The sequence below is a fragment of the Convolutriloba macropyga genome, unplaced genomic scaffold (genome assembly GCF_964194025.1).
Source record: "Convolutriloba macropyga unplaced genomic scaffold, txConMacr16.3 SCAFFOLD_4399, whole genome shotgun sequence".
Classification (NCBI taxonomy): domain Eukaryota; kingdom Metazoa; phylum Xenacoelomorpha; order Acoela; family Convolutidae; genus Convolutriloba; species Convolutriloba macropyga.
Genome location: NW_027453572.1, coordinates 1137 through 8416, shown reverse-complemented (window position 1 = coordinate 8416; position 7280 = coordinate 1137). Strand labels below are relative to the sequence as shown.

At 42.2% G+C, this 7280-nt stretch overlaps 1 pseudogene; it reads left to right on the top strand.

Annotated features, from left to right (window-relative positions):
* The first annotated feature begins 5133 nt into the window (after positions 1 to 5133).
* LOC142358380 (5.8S ribosomal RNA) lies at positions 5134 to 5285 on the top strand (annotated as a pseudogene).
* The last annotated feature ends 1995 nt before the right edge of the window (positions 5286 to 7280 follow it).

The following is a 7280-nucleotide window of genomic DNA, read 5'->3' as shown; positions in this document are numbered from 1 at the left end:
ATCATGAGTCAATTCTCCCTAGTATGATACAGTTGTTAGCCGGTATTGGTAACAGTAGAACAGAGATTTGGAGGGCAAAACCTGCTCATGGGAAATGCTCACAGAGCGCTATCTACCAGTACACATAGTATTATGCTGTTTCTAGTACGCGCGAGCCGAAACATCAGCATGTGAAATGTGTAATCGTGGGTAACTCTAAGTGTGTAGAGTACTGTGTAGTAACTAGTAGCCATGCCAAAGCATGCATTGAAACTCTTCGTGATTTAAAAAGCTCAAAGCAAGATTGACGAGGCCGCAAGGCTATGTCTTTCTAAATTCGAACAAATCGAAAGATTGTTCAAAGTACAATTAAACTGATTGATCCTGTCAGTTGCCATATGCTTGTCTGAAAGACTAAGCCATGCATGTGCAAGCGAAGCTTGAAAAAGTGGAACCGCGAATGGCTCATTAAATCAGTTACTATCTATTAGTTGATTTGCAAGCTAAATGAATAACTGCGGTAACCCTGCAGCTAATGCATGCTGATTGTCCGACACTGTCGGAGACTTTTACAAGACTACACCGGGTGATTTGCTAAGTACAGACACATCCCGTGATGAGTCCTAGTAACTGAAAGATCCCAGATAGCTTCGGCTTGGGGACGGAACTTCCGAATTTCTGACCTATCAACCTATGATGGTAGTGTAACGGACTACCATGGTTGTGACGGGTAACGGGGAATCAGGGTTCGATTCCGGAGAGGGAGCCTTAGAAACGGCTACCACATCCAAGGAAGGCAGCAGGCACGCAAATTACCCACTCTCCGCACGAGGAGGTAGTGACTAGAAATAATGATATGAACCTTTATGGTTTGTAATCAGAATGGAATGGACTTAAAAGCTCCATTGATGAACGAGTAGAGGGCAAGTCTGGTGCCAGCAGCCGCGGTAATACCAGCCTCTACAAGCGTATGCAATAGTTGCTGCGTTTAAAAAGCTCATAGTTGGATCTGTTTGAGTAGAACGGCAACATGGTCTTCAGTTAAATCTGTTGACTCGTTCCGCTCATCCTTCGCATCGAAGAAATAGTTTGCACTTAAATGTGACGAACTGTGGAAACGGTGTTTTCACCCCGAGAAAATTAGAGTGTTCAAAGCATCCTTTGGGATCGAATAATAAAGCATGGAATAATGGAGAATGACCCGCTACTCGATTGATGCCGGTTGGCTGAGTGCGGTAATGATTGAAAGGAACAGACGGGGGCATTTGTATTGCTACGTTAGAGGTGAAATTCTTGGATCGTGGCAAGACAAACTACTGCGAAAGCATTTGCCAAGAATGTTTTCATTAATCAAGAACGAAAGTCAGAGTATTGAAGAGGATTAGATACCCTCGTAATTCTGACCATAAACTATACCAACCTACAATTTGTCAAAGTCGATCTTGACTTGGCAAGAGATTAACCGGGAAACCAAAGTTTATTGGTTCCGGGGGAAGTATGGTTGCAAAATCGAAACTTAAAGGAATTGACGGAAGGGCACCACCAGGAGTGGAGCCTGCGGCTTAATTTGACTCAACACGGGAAAACTCACCCGGTCCAGACATCTTAAGGATTGACAGATTGAATATCTTTCATGATTATATGGGCGGTGGTGCATGGCCGTTCTTAGTTAGTGGAGTGATCTGTCTGGTTAATTCCGATAACGAACGAGATCTTCTCCATCTAAATAATGAAATTCACTATATGTGAATTCAAACACTTCTTAGAGGAACTATGCGGAATTAAATACCGCAGATGAAGTGAGGCTATAACAGGTCTGTGATGCCCTTAGATGTTCTGGACTGCACGCGCGCTACACTGTGTACTTTTAGATTGAGTACTCAGCCCTTGGTCCGAAATGGACTGGGCAATCAGAGAAAAGTACAGCGCTTCAAGGGGATCGTCTGTTGTAACTTGCAGACGTGAACCAGGAATTCCTGGTACTTATGAGTCAACAACTCATAGGGATTACGTCCCTGCCCTTTGTACACACCGCCCGTCGCTACTACTGATTGGATAGTTAAGCAAGAATTGCAAATTCCTACTGTTGGGACTTCGGTCTCCGGCAACGGGATGAAGCGGATCGAGCTTAATTGTCTAGAGGAAGTAAAAGTCGTAACAAGGTTTCCGTAGGGGAACCTGCGGAAGGATCAGTGATTGATTCCTTCGGGCATGGCTGCTGGTAGAGGCCATGTCTGTAGTGCGCATGACGCTCTGTCGCTAGAGATTGCTTGGCAACCAATCTCGAATTATGTATCGAGCTCAAAAACTACTTGTGTGGATACATAGTTCAGCAGTCATGGCAAGGGACTGCTTAAAGGGAGACTAGTTAGCAAAAGCAGCCTAGCAGAACTGCAGCTATCTAGATCTCAGAAGCTGGGTTATAGAAGCCCAGCTATAGACTTGTGAATGAGAAAGGCCTAAAAAGGTCCACAAGTCGCGTGGTTAGAACCGACACGCAAAAATCCCAGCGAGTGACAGAGCGTTGCGCTGTTCAGTGGGAAAGAGTTGAGCTACTCGGGGCGCCCACTGAACTTGCTCCGAGCCAAAGGCTCGAAAAAACACAGCTTAGCCTCAGATCCTTTACATAGAAGGCTAGCTAAAATAAACTTACCTTGGACGAGGGTAAAGTTTAGTCAGTTCTTAGGGGAGAGTAATCCACAGCTTCTCGCCCTCTGAACATTCTCCCAGATATGTAGGTCTGGGAGAGTCTCCTCCTGTTCTTCGGAATCTGGAGGTAGACAAAGACAGTACGATACGATCTTGCATCGGGATGACTAACCGATAATGATCATAATCTGACAATTTTTCCGGCTTGAGGCACCGGAGTCAGATTAAAGACACATACTGAACTAAAGGCGTATGTGCAAAGCTTGTCGGAGTGTAGAGAGTCAAGCTGAGTTGACTCGTCACGTGGTGATGACAACAGCCATGTGCAAAACACTCACAACTTTATCGTCTATGTGGAAAAGGTTGCTAACAGCGCTCTCTATGAGAGGCCCTCGCATATAACTATACGAGGAAAAGGCGATAGAGTTGTTTGAATGTGGGGCAGGTTCATCGACAAGCTAAGTTGATCACATTCTTGTTGTGGCATCCTACTAGAATTGGTCACGGTCTGCACCAACTCTCCCCAAGTTGGCCAGACTTAAAACTAGAAATAAGGTTTGCAGCTATGTGAACCTAGAAACTGTAAAGGAGTTGAAAGAACTTAAAGGAATTGAAAGAGGCCTTGAGGTATATCCTCTTGGTAAAGACCCACAAAAGCTCACAAAAGTGGCTTCGAAGGGCAAAACTGGTTCATCCAAAACAATTGGAGAGCTTAAAGCAGAACCAATTCGAATGAAACACTATTGGTGAAACTTCATCATGAGAACGTCACAAGCTGATCACGCTCTATGATATGACTAGTATTATGTTGCTTCTAGTAGGCTAAGCGCAAGCCGAAACATCAACATGTGAAAGTCGTAGAATTTTGCAATCAAACTGTGGCTAGTACTGTGATGTTACTAGTAACCTGGTGTTCCGTCATATGGCCAAGAGAGCATTTGAAGGCGAAACTTCTGCATGGGAAAGCTGCATCATGATCAAAATTTTATATCGAGTATTATGTTGACGTTAGTAGGCCTTGGCCGAAAACGCAGCATGTGAAAGGTATAGATAAAAGTTATTGTTGCAGTCAGTACTGTGTAGTTACTAGTAGCTGGATTTAAGCTCAAAATGAGACACTGTTGGTGAAACTTCATCATGAGAATGTCACAAGCTGATCAAGCTCTATGATATGACTAGTATTATGTTGCTTCTAGTAGGCTAAGCGCAAGCCGAAACATCAACATGTGAAAGTCGTAGAATTTTGCGATCAAATTGTGGCTAGTACTGTGATGTTACTAGTAACCTTGTGTTACGTCATATGGCCAAGAGAGCATTTGAAGGCGAAACTTCTGCATGGGGAAGCTGCATCATGAACAAAAGTTTATATCGAGTATTATGTTGACATTAGTAGGCCCTGGCCGAAAGCGCAGCATGTGAAAGGTATAGATAAAAGTTATCGTTGCAGTCAGTACTGTGTAGTTACTAGTAGCTGGATTTAAGCTCGAAATGAGACACTGTTGGTGAAACTTCATCATGAGAACGTCACAAGCTGATCACGCTCCATGATATGACTAGTATTATGTTGCTTCTAGTAGGCTAAGCGCAAGCCGAAACATCAACATGTGAAAGTCGTAGAATTTTGCGATCAAATTGTGGCTAGTACTGTGATGTTACTAGTAACCTTGTGTTACGTCATATGGCCAAGAGAGCATTTGAAGGCGAAACTTCTGCATGGGGAAGCTGCATCATGAACAAAAGTTTATATCGAGTATTATGTTGACGTTAGTAGGCCCTGGCCGAAAGCGCAGCATGTGAAAGGTATAGATAAAAGTTAGCGTTGCAGTCAGTACTGTGTAGTTACTAGTAGCTGGATTTAAGCTCGAAATGAGACACTGTTGGTGAAACTTCATCATGAGAACGTCACAAGCTGATCACGCTCTATGATATGACTAGTATTATGTTGCTTCTAGTAGGCTAAGCGCAAGCCGAAACATCAACATGTGAAAGTCGTAGAATTTTGCAATCAAACTGTGGCTAGTACTGTGATGTTACTAGTAACCTTTTCTTACGTCATATGGCCAAGAGAGCATTTGAAGGCGAAACTTCTGCATGGGGAAGCTGCATCATGAACAAAAGTTTATATCGAGTATTATGTTGACGTTAGTAGGCCCTGGCCGAAAGCGCAGCATGTGAAAGGTATAGATAAAAGTTATCGTTGCAGTCAGTACTGTGTAGTTACTAGTAGCTGGATTTAAGCTCGAAGTGAGACACTGTTGGTGAAACTTCATCATGAGAACGTCACAAGCTGATCACGCTCTATGATATGACTAGTATTATGTTGCTTATAGTAGGCTAAGCGCAAGCCGAAACATCAACATGTGAAAGTCGTAGAATTTTGCGATCAAACTGTGGCTAGTACTTTGATGATGCTTGTAGCCAACCGAATTGGTTGAAAAGCCCAATAAGTAAGCTAACTTGGGAGAGCTTGTTGGAAACCAAATGCTACTAGATTGGTCCAAATACATCCTTCAACAGGGGATCACTTGGCTCGCTTTACGAAGAGGAGCACAGCTATATGTGTTAATTCGGTATGAATCGCAAGATTTGTTTACCGACCTCTCTAACGCAAAAGGCGGTCTCGGCTTCGGCTGTTGACTGCGTCCGATTCAGGGTTATATAACTCTCGATTGAACACATTGATGTTCTATTGTTGGTGCTTCCAATAAAATTGGAACACTTAAAGCAGAACCGATTCAAATAATAGCATTCTGATCAATGATTGCATTCCTTGATCAAGAACTGCTGGAGTCATTGTGATGGCGAATTTCTTCATAAGAAAATTGCAAAGAGACGGAACTTAATGAGACTAGTATTATGTTGTTTCTAGTAAGCGGAAGCTGAAACAGCAACATGTGAAAATCAAGTTTTGTTCAATGATCTCGAGGCGATAAGTACTATGAAGCAACTAGTAGCCTAAGCATGACTCAGATTTGAGACAGTCAAAAAGACTGGCGAAACTTCTTCACATGAAAGTTACATAGAGAACTACAAATGTATACAGCGAGTATTATGTTGTTTCTAGTAGGCGAAAGCTGAAACATCAACATGTGAAAGTTGTCTGCAAACTGTAGAACGATATGTGATTAGTACTGTGCTGTTACTAGTAGCCAGTCTGACTGTAGAAGCCAAGACAAAGGGAAACTAATGCATCTGAAAAGGACAAGTTATGGAAAGGTATGCACGATAAGTATTATGTTGTTTCTAGTAAGCGGCAGCTGAAACATCAACATGTGAACGTCGTTGTGTACAGTAACCTAGAACTATATAGTCCTTAGTAACGTGCATTTACTAGTACCTGTAATTGGTATTCAGACTCAGGCAGTTTGGAATAGTTTGGCAAAGATGCACCAGAGAAAACTGGGATTTGATACAGAAATTGTTGAATACAAGTATTATGCTGCTTCTAGTAGGTTGAATCCGAAACATCAGCATGTGAAAATTGAAAACATTTCTGGTTCGAATTGTCACAAGTATTTGGTGATCTGAGTAGCCAAACTCACTACAACGCCAATTGAAGGCAAAAATTCTCAACGGGAAAAGCTATTCTCATTGAATGAGCTAACAAGACGAGTATTATGTTGCTTCTAGTAGGCGAAAGCCAAAACATCAACATGTGAAAGTCTTGCTGAACAAATTTAATGTTGTTGAGCTCAGTACCGTGTGAATTAGTAGCCATAATTGGCGAGCGAAAATTGAACTGGCGAAACTTCGTCTTTGGAAAATTGCAGATGCCGAGCACTTATTTTGCAACGAGTATTATGTTGACTGTAGTAAGCGAAAGCCGAAACAGCAACATGTGAAAGCTGTTGAAATTTGTGGTCATTTTGCAATAAGTACAAGGAGTGTAACTAGTAGCCAGGTCAAAATTTGGGATAAGAATGAGCAAAAATTCTGCATGAGAACAGTTGAAATTATGAAACTAAATTACAAAGACTAGTATTATGTTGTTTCGAGTACGCGAAAGCGGAAACATCAACATGTGAACGTTTGTAACGAAGTTTCGTTAATTTTCAGCCTAGTACTGAGCAAGAACGAGTAGCCTCATCTCCAATCCCACGCAAAATGTAGTGAAATATGTGAGTGAACCTTATTCACGGTGAGGGTTTCCCGAGGTCTGTATTGCAGCGAGTATTATGTTGCTTCTAGTAAGCGAAAGCTGAAACAACAACATTTGAAAGTTGGAATTAATGACTGAATGGAAACTTCGACCTGTGTTTGATAGTAGTAGCGAACAAAACTGCTGAATCGGTTTCTGTCTCATATTGGTCAGTGAACCAATTAAGAGACAATCAACTACATAACCTGAATTGGGCGAGAGAACCCCCTTAACTTAAGCATATCAGTAAGGGGAGGAAAAGAAATCAACTGAGAATCCCTTAGTAATGGCGAATGAACAGGGAAAAGCTCATCGGGAAGAGAAATGGCAACATTTCTCGGTGTCCGGTATGGTTTGATGCTAGACTGGTGAATTTGTCCTGATGTCTACTGGAAAGTAGCATCAAAGAAGGTGAAAATCCTGTAAAGGTCATTTTCGATACCAGTCATAATGGCTCATTCCTATGAGTAGAGTTGTTTGAAAGTGCAACTCGAAGCTGGAGATATGTCTCTCC